Source organism: Amblyomma mixtum, chromosome 4 (genome assembly GCF_055824585.1).
Source record: "Amblyomma mixtum isolate Tamu chromosome 4, ASM5582458v1, whole genome shotgun sequence".
NCBI lineage: Eukaryota > Metazoa > Arthropoda > Arachnida > Ixodida > Ixodidae > Amblyomma > Amblyomma mixtum.
Window position 1 is genome coordinate 22836925 of NC_143015.1, and position 20549 is coordinate 22857473.

At 48.0% G+C, this 20549-nt stretch overlaps 1 long non-coding RNA gene across 2 annotated transcripts; it reads right to left on the reverse strand.

Annotated features, from left to right (window-relative positions):
* Nucleotides 1-3035: 3035 nt before the first annotated feature.
* Nucleotides 3036-19807, reverse strand: LOC149345875 (uncharacterized). Of its 2 annotated transcripts, XR_016292343.1 has the most exons (4): nucleotides 19558-19807; nucleotides 17451-17629; nucleotides 14569-14774; nucleotides 3036-5586 (listed from the first exon to the last, which is right to left on the reverse strand). It is a non-coding gene; the product is annotated as an uncharacterized LOC149345875 (long non-coding RNA). The 2 variants fall into 2 exon arrangements; XR_016292342.1 differs by lacking the exon at nucleotides 3036-5586 and having other exon boundaries at nucleotides 5884-14774; nucleotides 17451-17538.
* Nucleotides 19808-20549: the final 742 nt, after the last annotated feature.

Consider the following 20549-nt stretch of genomic DNA (forward strand, 5'->3'; position numbering starts at 1 on the left):
GTTCTTTCCTAGCCCTACCTTCGCGCAGTCGAGTCTCGCCTCATTGTGTGTCGTCGCCGCGTGCTTTTTTCGTCTACAGTCTTTGCTTCGCCTACGTTTTCGCTGTGCCTGCGCATCCTGCCGCTGCGGGCTTCGCGCAGTCATGTCGCCTCAGCGTGTGTCGTCGCCACGTGCTTTTTGCATCTTGCCGCTGCGATGGCGACACCAGCAAAGCGGCTGAAGTATGAAGCGAAGGACCTGAACACAAAAGTGCAAATATTGAAGGCACTCAAAGACGGCGTTTCACGCGAAGACGTGATGAACAAGTATGGAGTGAAGAGGACAACATTGGCCACATATGTCAAAAATGAAAAAAGTATCTTGGAGGCGTTGACAGCGAAAGCTTCAATGCTAAAAGAAAAAGGCTGCGGACGGCGGCCACTAATTTGTGCACAGGCTGAGAGATTCGCCGCAAAAATGAACGTCGAAGATTTTATTAAAATCCTCCTAAGGTTGGCTCGCTCGTTTTAAAAGCCGGCACAACCTGACGTTCAAGAGTGTGTGTGGCGAAAGAGCCTCCGTGAGCGAAGAAGCAATCGAGGAGTGGCGGACCAACGGGCTGCCTGAACATCTGGCTGCGTATGACGCGAAGGACGTATTCAACGCAGACGAAACAGCACTGTTCTTCAAAGCTCTTCCGGACAAGACGATAACTTTCAAAGGTGACCCGTGCACAGCAGGAAAACGCAGCAAGGAAAGGATTACGATTTTACTTGCGGCCAACATGACTGGAACAGAGCGGTTGCCGCTCCTAGTGATTGGGAAGGCGCAGAAGTCGAGATGCTTTAAGAACGCGAGGCACCTTCCTGTTAATTATCAAGCTAACAGGAAGGCCTGGATGACATCCAGCATTTTCCAGACCTGGCTGCATCAGCTTGACCGGCGTTTTGGAATGGAGAAGCGCAAGGTCCTCATGGTGGTGGACAATTGCAGTGCCCACTGCAAGGTGTCGGGCCTTGAATGGGTCAAGCTGGTGTTTCTCCCACCAAATACTACCGCAGCCCTACAACCCATGGATCAGGGAATAATTCAGTTCATCAAAAGCAAATACAGAAAGCACGTCTTGCAGCGCATGCTTCTGTGCATGGAAGCGGGGAAAAAATACGAGCTTACGCTCCTCAGCGCTTTAAACATTCTTGCTCATGAGTGGACCAGGACGCCCCCAGAAGTAATCGCCAACTGCTTCAGGCATAGCGGTTTTGTACCACCGGACTGCTGCGCAGACACACTGCCATGTGAGACGGCTGACGCAACCGCAGAGGACGACAGCTGCTTCGAAAATGTCTTGCCTTGTTCCGTGCAGCTTGCCGATTACATCACCATCGATGATGGTGTCGCAGTCGCCGGACAGCTGACCGAGGATGACATAATTCAGGATGTAACAAGCACCGGCAACGATGATTCATCCGAAGACGATAGTGAACAGCTGCCCCAGCCACCGAAGCGCAAGCGCACTGTTAAAGAAGCCGCAGAAGCACTGTCCGTGCTGGAGGACTTCTGCGAAGACGTTCCCAATGGCGCGCGTGCCACGGAGCACCTTGCAGCGATTAGTGCTATTGTCGCTGCTCAAATTCGCCCGAAAAAGCAGACGGTGATGACTATAATTTCTTTACCAAATAAAGGTATGTCATATAGGGGCACATGGCTGATCCCGGGCTGGCGTTGCATGTCTCCTCGCCCAACGCCGCCTCTCCTCCTCTTCTCTCAAAGCTCCTTTGGAAGCTTTTTTTTTTTTCAACGGTCCCTCTCGGGGCCGCCAATCACGCTTCGGCAGAGCATGCAGGCACGATGCTTCCCGCTGTGTCTCACTCGAGTTCCTCCCTCTACACCAAGTCGCCTATGCGCAGACACATGGTGCAGTCGTTTCGCGCCACGCACTTTCACGTGCACGGCGACATAAGAGCAGTCGTGTGCACATTTCGTTTTTTTTTCTTGTCCATTCGATAATTCGACAGTCGGATAATTCAACAATTTTTCGCGGTCCCGTCAGTGTCGAATTAACGAGCTTTTACTGTACAAAGACCTTTCGCAAGCGCCTAGAAACATTGACGTTATCTTTCATGGCCCATGGATGACCAGAGGGCGGTCATCACATATTGGGGTGGGCTGCATCATTGAAATGTACACCGGTTTGGTGACTGACCATGTTGTGCTTTCTAACTTTTGTCTCAGCTACACCATCAGTCCCAAACCATCCCGTGTAATACCCTGCTACAGTACGAGTGGAATCCTCGAGCAGCACCGCTGTTCCTGCTTGCACATTCTATAACCATCAGAGTTTATACCGTTCGGAGAGCACCTTACATCAGACAGGTCTTCCGGCTTATTTTTCGTGATACATTCTGGATGCCAACTAGTGCAAAATATCGCGAGATTGGCTTCACGTGAGCTGCGCTAATTGCACTCAAAATGAAAAAGTTCGTACAGCGTCACCGCAAGCGCTTACATTTTGGTAGGGGTGTCTTCCTACATGCTACTTTTGAAAATCACTGTTGCTGCGCCGTCGGCCTAGTACTCGCACTGACTTCAGCCAGTGGATCAGTGGTTAAGGCGTTCGACTGCTGACCCCAAAGACGCGGGTTCCATCCCGGCCACGGCGGTTGAATTTCGGTGGAGGCGAAATTCTAGGGGCCCGTGTACTGTGCGATGTCATCGCACATTTTGTTATATGGGAATTATTTCAAAGATTGCACAATATGTTGTTTGCTTCTTTGCTTCTGACCTATCATTAAAGCTTCGAATACGCTTCGCATGGGCCGAGACATCCCGACACCGCGCGACAGGAATCGTGAAACAGTTTCTGATTGGAGACTGGGAGAGACTGGCTGTGTACATCTTAAAGAAAAGCTGCAAGATGTAGTGACCACTGCATTTTAAAAAGTGCTGCTGTACCTTGACGTGGATGCAGTGACAGGATAGGAGAGCAATTGTGGCATGGTCATAAAGAGTGGTACGCACTTAACAGATTTACGTTTGTTTTGCTGTCATTATTGCAGTACAGTCGAACCTCGTTATAACGAACACGGATACAACGAATTATCGGATATAACGAAGTGAAAGAAAAGTTTGGTTGGACATGCTTTATTTTTATGGGAGTTCTATCTGTATAACGAAACAAAATATTCAAAATTTGACACTGCATAGGTTATAACGAAGCAGTTTTTGTATTCACGGGGCTCAAAATGTGCAAACAAGTAGGAAAAAATTTCAAAACACGCTAAATTTTGATCTTTTGAAGCGCCCGCACCTAAAATGTATTTGAATCACCCGCGCTTCCGCACGCCACGCCATCTAGAGAGAGCGAATGAATCTAGCATCAACGGCTGCCTAGCACGTGACTGGCACGTGATCAAACCGACGCCCGCTTCCCGGCCACCCCCGTCGTCGCAATTTCCGACCCGCGCGCGCTATCTCTGCAGTTCAACCTGTAGACGCGTCACGGAACGCGTCTTAACAAACAGCAGTTTCGCTTGAAACGAAGATAAAGATATTCAGGGCAGTTGACAGCGGGCGCAAGGAAAAGTCATTGCCGTGGACTTCGGTGTTGCGCCTAGCACTCTATCAACCATCTTGAGCGCAAGGCAGAAGATTGCAAACGCCCACTCTGCAGGTGCTGTGGAGAATGACAGCAAGACAGGGTGTTGAAGATGCCTTGTTTGCATGGTTCAAGGACGTTATAGTGCATAACCTGCCTGTGTCTGGTGCCGTCCTTCAAATGAAGGAGGGAAGTCTCACTTCCGTCTGAGGCCACAATGACTTTCATGCAAGCAGTGGCTGGCTGCAGCGATTTAATGACCGCCATCGGATTGTTTGCCACGTCTTGTCTGGTGAAGAAGCAGCCGTAGGCGCCAAGAACTGCGAGAAGTAGGCAGAAAGCTTCCGCATGCAACTGGGAGGCAAGCGGACAGTTTCGGCGAGACGACATGGCGTCAGCTGGCGGTTCCGAACGTTACGCTCGAGGAATTCATCTGTGCAGATGACAACTTGGCTGTGGCACCCGAACTGGCCGACCAAGAAATTGCTGATCAGGTGGTTTCTGCAGATGATGCTAGAAACAGCGATGCATGTGAAGATGGCGAAGTGCGAGCTCTCAGCAGCGCCGAGGCCGCTGACATGGCCAGGAAGTTGAGGGGGTACCTCGAGAACCTACCTGTGGCCAAATCAGCTGACATCGGGAAAGCGCTGCTCTGTGTTGATTTCGTCGAGAAATATAACCTGTCAAATAGTGTGAAGTGCCATGCCATGCATCCTGGCCTAGCATCCCGATTTGTGAGTTCGCTCTTGCTTTCCAGTACGAAATGCAAGGCGAGGTTTGATATGCTTGTACCACGCGTTAAATTAAAAAATAGTGCATTTTTTTCAACCCTGTGCTGTCCATATTAAAGTACTCTTGGGTTTATTAGCGACCTTTTCTGCGGGAATTTACGTGCACATTTTTATAACGAATATTGGATATAACGAACAAATTTCCGCGCAAAATGAGACTTCGTTATAACGAGGTTGGACTGTACAAAGTCATGAGGAAAGACCCGCCAATGTTTTTCCGGTACTACCGGGTGTATCCAGAAGAATTTGGTGAGCTCCTCAAGATTGTCCGGGAGGACTTGGAGCACCATCATCTGTGTAGAGAGCCCGTTTCCTCAGAAGAAAGGCTGGCGATCACCCTCAGATAGTGCAACACTTGTGACGATACTAATGTTTTCACACAAGTTATCATCGTTTCTTTTTTATTGTATACAGGTACCTCTCCTCAGGGATGGCCATCAAGCAAGTGGCCATGGTGTTTCGGGTAGCCCCATCAACATGCAGGCTTGTGATGCATGGCACTTGCCGAGCTCTCTGGAAGCATTTGGAGCTGCTCTACATGCCTGTCAGTATTGCTCACCTCTTATTGGGTAGCATGTATGTTTGATACACATTAAAGACCCAAAAGTGCAGTAATATAAACTATATGTAAGGGCTGAGATGAAGTAATATAAAAAGCACAATCAGTTTTGGCATTTCAGTCGCATGCAAACTATCCCTTCACCATGGTGAGCCTTTTTATTTCTGCTTTCTAGGATCCAGGACCTGAGCAGTGGGAGAACACGACACGGGAGTTTGGCACACGATGGAACTTCCCCAACTGCATTGGCGCAGCTGATGGGAAACATGTGCAAATTACAGCCCCACCACATTCTGGCAGCAGCTTTTACAACTACAAGGTATTGAGTGACAGTTTTGCATTAGAATAACTGCTCCAAGCTTCATACATGTACAAGGGTTGCTCATGAATACGTTGTGTGTTTCTGTTTTACGGCACATTTTACATCGCATTAATGGCAGTTGTAGATGCAAAGTATAGATTTCTCGTGGTAGATGTTGGTGCTCTAGGCCGCCACAGTGATGGGGGCGTCTTTAAGTCGTCGACGTTTGGCAAGAAGCTCAGCAGCAGTGTTGCAAACGTGCCGCCTGCAGCACGGCTCCCCAAAAGCCAGAGAATTGCGCCGCCCGTGTTTGTGGGCGACGAAGCTCTTCAGCTGAGAGAAGACTTCCTACGTCCGTACCCTGGAAAAAACATGCAGCCGACCCAGAGGGTCTTCAACTACAGGCTGAGCAGAGCAAGGTATAAGTTAGGCATGCCTTCCTCTCTTATTAGAAAAGAAAAAAAATTGGTTACTGAGAAAACAGACTACACAAGTGCTCGTTATTTCATACTGCTCCTCGAGAGTGGTATTTATCCTGTTTACTATTTTATGCTGCACATGAAGGGCAAGGGGGAAAAGGAACTTCTAAAACAAAACAGACCAGTACAGATAAACCTCTTTACCAGATCAGATATACTGCACCTGGCCTGTACAGTTTGTTTCGTGATATGTACAGTCCAACCTCGTTATAACGAAGTCGCATTTTGCGCGGAAATTCGTTCGTTATATCCAATATTCGTTATAAAAGTATGCACTCAAATTCCCGCAGAAAAGGTCGCTAATAAGATGGACAGCACAGGGTTGAAAAAATGCACTATCTTTGAATTTAACGCGTGGTATAAGCATATGAAACCTCGCCTTGCATTTCGTACTGGAAAGCAAGAGGAAACTCACAAATCGGGCTGCTGGCCAGGTGCGAAAACTATGTTATTTAAAAAACGACGTAATCTTCGTTTGGCGGCACTTCACACTGTTTGACAGGTTATAGTTCTCGACGAAATCAACACAGAGCAGCGCTTTCCTGATGTCAGCTGATTTGGCCACGGGTAGGTTCCCGAGGTACCCCCTGAACTTCCTGGCCATGTCAGCGGCCTCGCCGCTGCTGAGAGCTCGCACTTCGCCATCTTCACATGCATCGCTGTTTCTAGCATCATCTGCAGAAACCACCTGATCAGCAATTTCTTGGTCGGTCAGTTCGGGCGCCACAGCCAAGTTGTCATCTGCACAGATGAATTCCTCGAACGTAACGTTCGGAACCGCCAGCTGACGCCATGTCGTCTCGCCGAAATTGTCCGCTTGCCTCCCAGTTGCATGCGGAAGCTTTCAGCCTACTTCTCGCACTTCTCGGCGCCAACGGCTGCTTCTTCGCCAGACATGACGTGGCAAACAATCCGATGGCGGTCATTAAATCGCTGCAGCCAGCCACTGCTTGCATGAAAGTCATTGTGGCCTCAGACGGAAGTGAGACTTCTCGCCTTCATTTGAAGGGCGGCACCAGACACAGGCAGGTTAACAAGGCATCTTCAACATCCTGTCTTGCTGTCATTCTTCACAGCGCCTGCAGAGTGGGCGTTTGCAATCTTCTGCCTTGCGCTCAAGATAACCATCTTATCTAGATAGATAAGAGTGCTAGGCGCAACACCGAAGTCTGCGGCAATGACTTTTCCTTGCGCCCGCTGTCAACTGCCCTGAACATCTTTATCTTCGTTTCAAGCGAAACTGCTGTTTGTTAAGACGCGTTCCGCTACGGCGTCTACAGATTGAACTGCAGAGATAGCGCGCGCGGGGCGCGGGTCGGAAATTGCGACGGCGGGGGTGGCCGGGGAGCGGGCGTCGGTTCGATCACGTGCCAGTCACGTGCTAGGCAGCCGTTGATGCTAGGTTCTATTCGCTCTCCCTAGATGGCGTTGCCTGCGGAAGCGCGGGTGATTCAAACACATTTTAGGTGCGCGCGCTTCAAAAGATCAAAATTTAGCGTGTTTTGAGATTTTTTCCTACTCGTTTGAGCATTTTGAGCCCCGTGAATACAAAAACTGCTTCGTTATAACCGATACAGTGTCAAATTTTGAATTTTTCGTTTCGTTATACAGATAGAACTCCCTTAGAAATAAAGCATGTCCAACCAAACTTTTCTTTCACTTCGTTATATCCGATAATTCGTTGTATCCGTGTTCGTTAAAACGAGGTTCGACTGTAGTACTAATTACTTGTCCAGTGCACATTCCCATATATGATACTTTTACTTGTACAAGATAACCAACGTGTGCCATTATATTGCAGGGTAACAGAATTATCGTGGATTTACTAAGTGTGTTTGTTGCAGGCGCATCGTGGAAAATGCCTTCGGCATTCTGGCAGCACGCTGGAGGATCCTATTTGGCCCAATCAACCTCCTGCCGAAAAATGCATCATATGCTGTCCTGGCATGTTGTGCCTTGCACAACTTTCTTTCGGCTGCAAAGAACACACCTTACTGCCCACCTGGCTACGCAGATAGCGAGGACAGCTTCGGCAACATCTCCCCAGGCCAGTGGGGGGCTGATGCTGAGTCAGGAGGTCTACTTAACCTGGAGTCTACGCAGTCACGGAATTTCAGGGCAGGTGCTGCACAGGCAAGAGACCGGTTTGCACAGTACCTCATGAATGAAGGGGCTGTGCCATGGCAATGGGCACACACTGGACTTCCAGCACCCCAGTGTGTACAGAACTTAAAATGCGCTGTGATTTATATATATAAAGAAAGCCAACAGCCACCGACACCAAGCAGAGCATAGGGAAATGTTTTTCTTTAATTTGTGGTGTTAATCATTCAAGACGTAATTTTTTTACCTGAAAGGTAATTGATTACATATCAGAAGAAAGACCACATGCCACCAATGTGATCCAAACCAGTTTGCAGCATCTGGCTGTCTTTTCTGCAACTTGGTAATGAAATATTGTTCAGTAAAAGAATTATTGCACTATTAATTGCTTTTGCTCAACATGATTTATGGGGTTTAACGCGCCAAAGCGACTCAGGCTATGAGAGACGCCGTACTGAAGGGCTCCGGAAATTTCGACCACCTGGGGTTCTTTAACGTGCACTGACATCCCACAGTAGACGGGTGCCTTGCGTTCGGAATCGAACCTGCTTCTTTCAGGTCAGTTGCCGAGCACCAAACCGCTAAGCCACTGCGGAGGCCCTTATTGCTCAACACGACTGATTAAAAACAAAATCCCCAACACTTTTCTTCTGTGTCAGTGACACGTCGCTTCCTTTATATGTATGTCATGGCAAGCCGCTCATTTCCCTTTCCATGTCTGCTCTGTGTAATTCATGTGATTTTTGACAACACGGCAGAGATAGGGTCAACTTTACTGGACTTCTTGTAAGTCGCAACCAGAGATCCTTGTCAGGTGCTTCTTGATTGCTTCGTGGGTGTGCCCGTAGTCCAGTGCTCTGTGCCCACTTGGCTCGAAGACCAAGCCTAGCTGGTCCTTCTTGTTCTCGCTGGCAAGCATCTGCTTGCCAGCGTCTGCATCTGCAGCAACTCCTTCGAGAAACGACGTGTTAGTGTTGTCAACCACATTACTGTGTTGCAGCTCGTGAGCCCTCGTTTTGCATGTCGCTTGCCGTGAGCTTGTGTCCACGAGATGTGTTCGCGTGGGAAGTACTGCCCCAAGACGGTGAAGGAGACAGTTGCGATTTTACGCAAAGTGGACGAACAGAAGGCCAGCAAAGTGGAAATCGCAAAGAAGCACGGGATTCCGCCAAGCATGTTGTCGACGTACGTCCGCAATAGAAAGGCTATCGAGGATGCCTACGAAGCAGAAGATTTCGCCAGCAGCAGGAAAAGGCTCTGATTAGCCAAGTACCGTATAAACGCGTGTAAGGTCCGCACTTTTTTTTCCAGATTCGGGGCCAATTTTCGGGGTGCGGCCCATACATGCGACGTACGAAAAAAAAAATTTTTTTTTAAGCAAAAACACACCATCAGGGAATGAGCGGCATTTATTCTACGTTCAGTCGTCACTCACGGAGTATTTCGACTCTGAGCTGGTGCTGGGCTCTGGTGTACGCTCATCCCAAAGAAGCCGCGCAGCATGTCCGCTGTCAACGCGTAGCCGTTGTCCCGCATTTCCATCACATAGCAGAGCAGCTCTTTCAGTTCAGGAAACTCGCACAGCTCGCCTCGGAAAGCACGCTTTTTGCAGCTTGTTTTTCTCAATACACGCTTCTGATTGCACGATCATCGGACGCACTTCTCGGCCACGTCGAATTCCCCGTCTGCCGCACGCTTGCCGCATTCGAGAGCTAACTCCCAGCCGTGTAGCTGATAAGGTGCTTGCCCATCGTGCTAAAACTGCAATACCCGGCGGCAGCACGCGAAAGCCACAACTACGGTGAACGCGCTAACACGCCATAAAAGGCTGGAGCTGGCGATACTGATGCCAATGTAGATAACGCATGGAGGAAGGAAAGAAAGATGCCGATGTAGATAACGCATGGAGGAAGGAAAGATAACTGGGAGTCGCAGGAGGGGGGGGGGGGGGGGGGGAATTGCCGATGATGATGGCTGCGGCCTCGGGCGCCATCCATGGACGGTTTTTGGAAGCTCTTGTGCGCGTGCTTGGCCTCCGCGATCAAGCACACCGTTTTCCACAGCTGGAGCCGATCGCGGAGGCCACGGCGCGTGCATTTAGAAGGCTATTCCCGCCGGGTTCATGGAAAGTTCGGGTGCGGCCCTTACACGGATTTATTTTTTTTTAAACATTTCCTTCGGGAAAACGGGGTGCGGCCCATACACGGGTGCGGCCCTTACACACGTTTATACAGTATTCTGAAATTGAGACTGCTGTCATCACGTGGGTGAACGAAATGAAAACCGCAGATATACCACTCAGCGGCCCAATTATTATGGCGAAGGCAGCCGATTTCGCCCTGCTCATGAATGTGCAAGATTTTGTCACCTCCGAAGGATGATTTATTTCACCGCTTTAGAGACAGACATAATCTTGTCTTCTGGGTGTTGCCCGGAGAAGCAAAAGAAGTGGACGCGGAAACGTGTGCGACGTGGCGGAGCGGTGCCCTGCAGCAGTACCTAGAGAGTTACTCTGCACAAGATATATTTAATGCTGATGAGACGGCTTTATTTTACAAGCTTCAGCCTGACAGAACTATAACATTTAAAGGGGACAGTTGCGCTGGCGGCAAGCGCAGCAAAGAGCATATTTTTTGATCGCCGCTAATATGACCGGGACGGAAAAGGCACATCAGCCTCGGTGTTTCAAGAACATTCGAACGCTGCCAACTGAATACGCCGCCAACAGCAAGGCGTGGATGACGGGCGAGTTGTTCAAGAAATGGCTGCTCAGGTTCGATCGTAGGGTGGAGCTAGGCAAGAGGATGGAGTTCTCCTCATCGTGGATAACTGCTGGGCACGCAAAGTCGACGTTGAGCTGAAAGCCACAAGGCTAGTCTTTCTGCCCGCCAACACGACTGCGGCCTTGCAGCCGATGGATCAGGGCGCCATTAGAAACATTAGATGTTTCTCTATAGGCGCCACATGCTCGAGCGCATGATTTTGTGCACGGAAAACGATAAAAGCAGCCCCATCACAGTGCTCACAGCAATGCACATGTTGGTGCGTGCATGGGAACAGGTCACGCCGTCCACAATTGTGAACTGCTTCCACCACTGTGGCTTTGCTGCCGAAGATATACAAGACAGTGGCGATGACGAAAGTCAGGAGCCTCTGCCTGCGACTGTGTGTGCTGTACTTCAGGACGTCAGTTTTGCTGATTACGTCAAAGCAGACAGCGGTGGAGCAGTGTGTGGTGTCCGAAGTGATGAGGATATTGTCGCTGAAGTTTTGAGGAGCAGTCTGTCCCAGAAGAGGCAGAAAACGAGGACGACAAGGAGAAGCAAGAGCCCGTGCGTCCGTTTGTGGCAGAAGTTATGGGAGCGCTGAATGTCGCATGCCTTTTCTTCGGTTTTCAAGAGGGGCAAGAAGACTCCCTGCGTAGGATTCGCACGCTGGAAGACCGAGTGACTACTGTGGCCCTCAGAGAAAAGAAGCAGAAGAAGATGACAGATTTTTTTGGTAAATAAACGTTTTTCATGCCCTCCAGGGTTCAAACGCATCCATTTTTGCTCACTTTCATTAGTTCGAATTTTGGTTAATTCGAACTGGCCTGGCGGCCCCGAGGAATTCGAATTAACAAGCTTTTACTAATAAAGCTTTCGCTACACGCTATGGCCTTCTTTTCTGCATCCTTTAGCTGCAGGGTGCCTACATACGAAATACGGGCTGGTTACAAAATGAAAACAAGGTACCCTGCTTATAAGAGACCTCTCATATAAGAGACACATGTGTCCCTTATAAAGGGGTTCAACCGTATTCACTTCATTTATGAATATGAGAGAACGAAATACAGCCGAATCCACTTATAGCAATACTCAAGTGCCACGAAAATTACATTGTTATAACCGAAAATTGTTATAAACGGGTAGCATGAAAAAAGCATAACAACTGCAAAGAGGGGTCACGGACGGCAAGTGACATGCGAGCTCCGCTGAGGCATCATTTTGGTGGGCCCAAAAGGGGCCTTGTAAAAAATATGAGAAGGTTGCCGCGGCCACCTCTCAGCCTGAGAAATCCCAAAGAAACACTGGGGTGAAATCGCCACAAGCATCTTGCCACGTACTCCTCACTGGCTTGCATGAGAAAACCCGATGTCTGTCAGCCTTGCTTGCCTCACACAAAGCTCGCCGGCATCCTTCTCCATGGCATCCAGCTACTCCACGTAGTGCAGGTCCCTCGCGAAAACGAAGCCCCGGAGGGACTGAAACCGTCGGTTGCGACAGTGCTTACTTCTTAACCAAGTCACTCACTTTGTTACCGTCTTTGTAGTCCTTCACGATACTGCGCTTTGTCTCCAAATCGATAGCCGTGCGCTTTCTTTTCACCGGCAATGTCATCCGATAACCAGCGGGCGGATCAGCCATCTTCCATTTCGGCGGCGATTCAAACGAGACGGAGAAACCACGTGGCCAGGAACAACTTCGATGCAATCAATAACACAAACCACCAAGCCCAACAGCAGAACTGCGCAGAATGAGGGGCGAGCAAGCAGATCAGCGCTGTCAGCGCGTTGGCAATGTCCATTCGTGTTTCGGAGGGTGGCACGGGGTAGAGCTATGGGCGCAGCCCATTTGTGTTATGAGGGGTGGAAGGGCGGCGGGAGAGAGGCGCGCGAGGCTGGCGATGCAGAGAAGGCCGGAAAGCAGGTTCTATTGTATGAGCGCACGGCGGGGAGGGTGCAGCGGCTGGAATTTCTTTCTTTTTTTTTTTTTTCTTTTCAGGGATTTCGTATTTCACTACCTTTTGGCACAAGCACTCAGGAGCCAGACTTCATTGTTATAACCGATTATGCGGCATGGGAGCATTGTAGTAAGCGGGTTATTTTACCATAGGAAACATTCAAAAGTGGACGTTACAGCAGCTTTTCATTGTTGTAACTGATGTATTGTTAAAACCGGTATCGTTATAAGTGGGTTCGACTGTATCCTATCAGCAGCGCTCTTTCGCAGCAAAAAACATGGGATTTTGCTTGCATTCTGGGCTGCAATGATTTGAATGTGAACAATGGGTGCATTCAAGGCTTCAAAAAAACAGGCATGGGATCAAAGTCAAGATAATAAGCAGTTAGTCCTTCTCTGCAGATGGTGATGCTGCCACTTGTTGGGCTGAGGAGAAACTACCAGCCAATTTGGAGCGGTACGACGAGCCTGAAGTTTACAGCTGTGACAGGACGGCCCTTTTCTATCAGTTGCTCCGAAACCCCACTGTTACCCTGAGAGGAGACACCTGCTACGGTGGCAAGAAGAGCAAACTTCGTTCCATTGCTTTGCTGCGTGTAAACTCTGACAGAAGTGACAAGTGAGTACTAAGACTGACCGACCCAGGTGCTTCAAAAGGACGCACAAAATATGGGCCTGCCATATTTGACAACTGGTCAAAGAAATTCAACGAAGATGTGAAGAAACAAGGCTGAAGAATTTGCCCATTCTTGGACAACTGTGCCGTGCACGATGTTGAAGGTCTCAAGCTTTAAAACATTGAACTGCAGTATTTGCCTGCAAACTGCACTTCCCTCAATCAGCCCCTACACAAAGGAATTATCAACAACGTGACGTGCTGGCACCAGCGCACTCATCCAAAGGCTGCTTCTCAGTGTTCGTCTGCAGCGGGAACAAAAGCAGACATTGTTCAAGCAGTTGAGATGCTTTAAGCATCCTGGCGAGAAACGAGTGCAGACATTTTTGCAAACCGCCCCACGCCTTTGTGACACTGCAGTCACACCCGGCTTCACTTCTTCACTAGCCAGCAACGTGGATGGGCGGGACGAAGTACGCAGTGCAGCATTAGCGTGTTCTGTGGATGCTGGTTGATGGTGGACTTCAGCAAGCAAAGCATGTCAGCCGCAAGCCTGTAGCCTTCGCCATGTATGTTGATGACATCAGCAGACGATGCTGATGTGCTGCATGGCTGCACTAGCGGCTAACGGAACAGTGTCAACAGTTCGCCGCACCCCTGGAGAAATGGTGCACCAATGGACATGCGCGGTTTCCTCTTTCAAGGATACTTTTGCTTTGTTCGCTACTCTAGCTGTGCTGCACGACTGCTGCAGCACAGCATTTTTACGGTCGAAAAATGCATCTATAAAGTTTTCTGTTGCTTGTGCATTGTGATCTGTCATCTGTCTGAGAATGGGCCGCAGCCCAAGCGTGGGCCACGAACTCTGAACACTAAAAACGCCATGGTAGTCAAGTCGGCATCTCGCGAGCTCTTCGGAAGCAGCTAAGCACTGCCGCTCCACTCCACTCCAGAAATTGTCAAATAACTACAATTGCGTTGTCTAGATGCCACCCCATAATAAGGCTCGGTTCATATGTAGGCTGCATTGCATCCGCGTTGCTACTCACGAGACAACAGTGCATGTGTTTCAATGAAAACATTTGCTCTCATCTCCAACTGCTTCATCACCTTTGGATGTGACATGATGATGGCTTCCTGAACAGTGTCACGTGTATGAACAAAGGAACAGATACCAGTCATGTCACTCATGTTGCCTTCCAATTCGTTTTTGCGTCACGGGGTCAACTCGAAAAGTGACCTGCGAGCCGACACACACCTCAACCAGTGCATTTTGTGTTTATAAAAACTGAGCTGTGCTGACCAGGATCAAACCGGTGATGACGTGCTCAGCAACTGAATGCTTGAGCTACAGGGGTCCTGTGGCACGTAGCTCCGACTAACAGCAGACCTCTACATGCCAAGATCACAAAACATCTACTCACCGAAGGCACATCGCACAACGTTGTCCCCTCCTTTAGGAACCTACTTGTTGCAGTGTAGTTGTGGCAGTCGTCCCTGAGGTCCCCTGCTGCTTGAAGAGCACGAGTGGGGGGCCACGCACACACACAGCCCCCAGGGGAAGTGGCCACTGCTTGGGCTGCGCTCGCCATGACAGAAGAGGAGCAGCTGAGGCTTTGCTGCCCTCAACCTGCAAAGGTGATGGCCACATTAGAGCAAGGAAAAAGGAAAAAAGAAGAAACGCCCAAATGCCCACACTGTGTAGCTCATTGCTATTAACAAGGCAGAAAACTCTAGCATGGCAGTAGTCACCATTCTATCGTTTCACTTTTCCCAATTTATTGGCTTGCTAAGCTCTTGCGCTACACATTTTTAAATCCATTCTCTCTTCGAAGTCACTTTGCAGCAGCTTTTGGAGTAGCGAAATGTGCGTTTTGCTGCAAAAAGTGAGCGTTTGGCGCACATTATAGACACATAAAACCAAGGAGAGCATAAGGGTATGCTTTTTTGCATCGTTGATCAGTGGGATATTAACTGCTGTAAGTATTTTTGAAAGTGAAATATAATTTAAAACAAAGTGGCACAAAAAACAACCACATGCCGCTGGAAAGATCCCAACCGTTGATCTTCGCATCTCGCGTAAAGTGCTCCTCTATCAACTAAACTTCAGTTGCCCCCCATATCTATATATCAGGCGTTTTTAAAGCCAGCATACATAATTTCTTAACTCGGGAAAGATGCGTCAGCGCTGGTAGTCTGCGCGGGTAGCTTGGATAGCAAGACAGGCATTTTTTCTGTGATAGAGTGCAATTAAAAATAAGGAGATAAAAGTAGTTTTTAATTTTTGCCTTAAGGCGCAAGATTACATAGCGAAATTGATGGCCGTCAACACTGAAACCGATCCCAGCACCGTGGTTCCTTCCATCAAATCTTAAACACGCACTATGCTTTTAAGTTGGCTTTCCCACACTAGGGCATGTGCACACCAGACAGGAATGCCTCTTTCTGATAGGGCAAAGAAGTGAACCCCAAAACTGATGCCCCCTGAGAACTTCGCGGTAGCTTGCAGTTTCCCCACTTCGGCCGAGCAAGGACGTGGAAGTCAACACCAGTGCCATGGGCATTTCTGGCATGCCCTGCATCCGCACCACACAGTGACCAGAGCAGACCCCTGCGTGCTGCAGGCCTGTTTCGCTTCTCCGTTTTCATTACGTGGGCAGACAATGAACCCTGTCAACATGATAACCGCCTGCATACCGACCGACTGAAGGATTCTCAGAATAATTAGGATTACCACCATTGCTGCCTAACGCAGATGTAAGAATACATGTGCGGGGAATTTTGTTCTCAACAAAATACGGACTTGTGGCACAGATTACCAGTATTTTGTCGTTATGTAGCAGCAGGCTTTGTCGTTTGCTACAACTGGCAGAGCAATCGCATCACTGGTGCATTTACACAGCCCCAGAAACCATGTTAGGCCCAGTCAGGAGTGGGCGATAATTCTGCCCATGCAAAGATAACACCAACAGTGAAAATAAGAATGGAGTTCACTGAAAAAAACTCCTAAACTATTACGTGCAGAATGAAGGTTGTACACCTCAGGTCGGGGACAGATACAGCGGCAAAAGCCCCAACAGTGACAACTGGGCATTACAGGGAACAGAAGTGCACTGAAGAGAGGAGAAAAGAGAGAGAGAAAAAATGAAAAGTGAAAACATAAGACCCAGTGAAACAGCACCTATGTTGGCCCCCCATTTCCTACAACACAGACATGAAAAATGTTGCATAAAAAAAAAGTCCTGCAGTTGCCCAGTCATGTAGAGAAATCGGCCTGTTCGAAATCAGTTATTACAAAAATTTGAAGCCAACAGCGTCACACTAATCCCATGTAACACTATTTATTGCTGTGGCATATCGTGAAGTTCGATATCTTCAGCATTTCTGTGGCCTGCCAAATCAAGTGGTGCAGATGGATAATCAAAACATTTTTTTCATATTTGTTTCCCCTTATCTAGGGGCAGATACTTAGGGTTTACGCTTCACCAACGCTTGGGAAGCTACATAATGTCACGCGATACTAAAGAGACAACAAAGAAGTGGGGGATGTGGAAGAAGAAGCCCCAGAGTTCTTTCAAAGAGTTCGGCTCTGTGACACAGTTGACAGCTTCAGTCTTCTGTGGGTGCAGCCCGACACCATCTAGATACAAAAGCTAAAAGTGCATGGCCGATGATGCGAATGGAGCGTTGATTTTCATCGAAAGGCACAGTGGAGAAAGAGAGGTAACCATAATAAAACATGACAAACACTCCAGAAAGAAAAAACACTGTGCACTTGAACAAATAAGCAATGTTTTACCGAGATATGGTCACATGGTGGGCTACACCGATAATGGCAGGTCTCACTGCAAAGCTTTTTACGAGATTTTCAATGCCAAATTAAATTTATAAATCCTCAATTGTCTGATACCGCTGTGTTCAATCCTTACAATATAAGGCACAATCTTTTCACTTCCGACATAATCTCATGACAACTTTTGGTGAGCGGTCGATCACTTTTAAGGTTATTGCATTAAAACTTAGGTCATGAAGAAAACGAAGAAAGGGCATAAAAGAAAAGCAACTAATGTGTCAGCTCCTTCTTTGCTGACGCACTTAACGAGTTTTATTCCATGCTTACCAGTGCAAGTTCACGCATAGGTTAACTTCACAACAGGAGCAACTAGCTAGTACAGCTTTCATGCCACAACATTGTCACTGGGAATGACCACCATCAAGTGAAAGACGCATGCATGCAGAACCAACACGCAAAGTTGCACCACAATAGTGACTTGCAAGAGAGACTGATAAAATGGCGCGCACATACCAGCTCGCTCGCCCAGATGGCCTGTCACCGTGCATGTGAAGAGCGGTTCCTGGTGGCTTTTCTCTCGAAAAAACCATGCCAGACAAAACTGCGTGGGCAAACAGGACACCAAACAGGAAGCGTGCACGAGCATATCTTATGGAGTTCCATCACCACTGTGTTTTCACTTTTGCTCCCGCCTGTAGAAAACAAAGCAAACAGCAAACTGATGTTAATCCACAAACACTGTGGCTGAACAGCAGCTCTGGTTTCACCTCCCCCAGCTGGTTGTACAACCACGAGGAATGGGTGGTTGCACAATTAGAGGCACAACGGTCTGAAATCCGCCAAATAAATGCGAAGGTAGTAAGTCTACCGGACTACTGAAGAAGAAATAGTGAAACATGGAATATCTGAAAAAAAAAAATAAGATAATAATAATAATAAATCTCTATGATCTCATACAATTCTTAGCCAGAAGACTTGGAATGGCACAGCCACATGGCACACAGAGACAGGAAAGAGACCGAAATGTAAAGAAGGGTCGGAGCCTCTGATACTTAGATATTCTACCTCACAAATTCGCGACACATGGATCAAGAAAATGACCCTTAAAGAAGAGAAGACATACATCAATGAAAATTTAGCAACTTGTAACAAAAAGCTGTTATGCATGGCAGAGAAGTTGGCTGGACAGAAAGGCTACAAATTTGTACGGGTTCGAAATGGGAACTTTTGTGAAAAACAAGAAGGGGTAAGTGTAATCAGAACAGAGATTGAGGACAACTTAGCCAACATTATATAGAATGGATAAGGAGCAACTCTCTATAGAAGATTGGAAGGCACTCATGATTACATTATCAAAGAAGAATCAAGGGCCAAACAAACACTTGCCGCGAAGACTACGAAAACACTGAGATCTTCTTAAGATATATTTGGAAAAATGTCTCTGCACTGGACATTATTATCTTAACAGAAACAAATGCTAGCAGTAGTAGAGAAAATATATATCAAAATGATAATTTCCAACAACACAGTCTATGCTAAGAAGACCAAAAGGGTGGAGGAGTTTCAATCTATGTGAAATGCAACTGGCCCTGTGAACAGAAACTACTGTCAGTTTGGGAAGTGTAAGTGATGGTGCTCACAGGTGAAGAGGGAAGTCACATTTCTGCCATTTGTGCAGTGTGCCAACCCACTCGTCAGTCGGCACTTGTAGAAGGAAACTCACCATCAAGCACAAAGTGAATCTGGGACACCTCGTAGATTTGAACTGCCAGTGGCTCTTCATAAAGTGCACAAGCATATTAACGAGCGACAGGTCAAAGAGTGAAAGCAAGCACAGATGGTAACGTTTTCTCGACGCATTTTAGAGGGGCAACGCGTTCTAACTGCGTGTTTACGGGCCTTCACGCCCGTGCACAGTGCAATCAGCTACACTGAATGCTCAGTATTACACCACTTGGTCGTAAGCCCACCCCGAGAGCTGCACCTTTTCGTCCCATCTGCATGCAGAATCACCCGTGAATGAAACAGTTTCGAATAGGGCTGTCTCGACCATAATGTTGCGATAGTTTGGCTGCATAGCGCTCCTGCAGGTGGGTCGGATAAAAACCTAATCGCGGGTTCAATCCCGTCCGCAATGCTCACATTTCGATGGAGGCGAGATGCTAGAAACCCGTATACTGTGCGATGTCAGTTCAGATTAGAGAACCACAGGTGGTCGAAATTTTCCGGACCGCTCCTTTAAAACGGCGTCCCTCATAGCACGAGTCGCCTTGGGACATCAAACTCCCACAAAGCAAACCAAATTCAAATGCAAGCGCGGGCACTGATGGCCTGCTCCTGTTCAAGCTATAAAAGTGCGAAGTACGAAACTATAAAAGTACACAAGAAGTACGAAGCACATTATTTAATCAACAATTTCGCGCTGCGTGATCGCATGCGACGAATGTCACAACAAAGGCATCAACAGCATCGGTAAGCCGGCTGCGCACTTGCCTGCTGCAATGAGACCTCCTAACTGCCAAACGCTTTCTCTTTCGGCCGCAGTATGCTGCCATTTTTATCTTGTAAATTCTTCCCACACCGTTACGATGAGCACAGGGACGAGGACAAAAGTACTCACGGCAGGTCCGCAAGTCGCAAAACTGGTGTCGGAACGCACGGTGCGCAGCAGGCTGGGGAAATTAAGCCACGCGGTGTTCCAAGTCATCTTAAACGTTCTCACTGCTTACAGGTGATGCCGATTACACGCTTCGTGTGAAATGTCGCACATAACTCACTTCAGTATTGGTTACCATGTGCTATTCTACGGATCGCACCAACCCAAACTTTTGCATCGAACTTCGCGGTGGCCTTCAAGCAGACTCAAGCGCGTCAAGACAACAAGGAAAAGCGATAATGCAGCACTTCTTAGGTGGCGATAGTGAAGAGGTAATTTTCTTCAATTTCAAAGGTAGTGTTGTTCGAACGAAATATATTCGTAAAATTAGGCTTGTGAATACCAAATATCAAAGGTAGGTTTTTCAGTTACCAGAACAAATTTCAAACTTTAAGTGTTGTTTTCTGTCACTGCTAAAAGCACAAGGAACTGTTTTCAGGAAAGAAAAGGCCAGGGTGGGTCAAGGGTGCTAGAACACTGTAATAGAACCTTGGAGGAAGGAAAATTTCCTTTTTCCTTCCTCCATGAATAGAACTATCTTCGCCCTGAGGCATAGAGTTTCTTACTATTACCTAGGGAAAGCTGGCGGCGCTGCCCTTCAGCCACCATGGACGCTCAAAGCATCATGGGGCGGTGCGCAAACGACTTTCGCGCGAACGCAGTGTGCAAAAGCCATAGTAGTGAAAACGCGACGACACACGACGCCAATAAAAGGTTTTACTCTTCCGAAATGTCATTAAAAAACCTCTTAAAGTATCTAAGCAACAACATTTTTTTTAAACATGTTTACTTTTAAATGTGCGCTTGTTAATTACGCAATATTGACGCCAGCGCTCGTGCAGACGGAAGCGCCTCTCAAGAAGAGGAGGAAGTGTGGGTGTGAAAGTGAAAGTGATCTGGAAGCGCACGTCTGTTGACCCGCTGTGGACCCTCAGCCGCTGATTACCAACGTGACA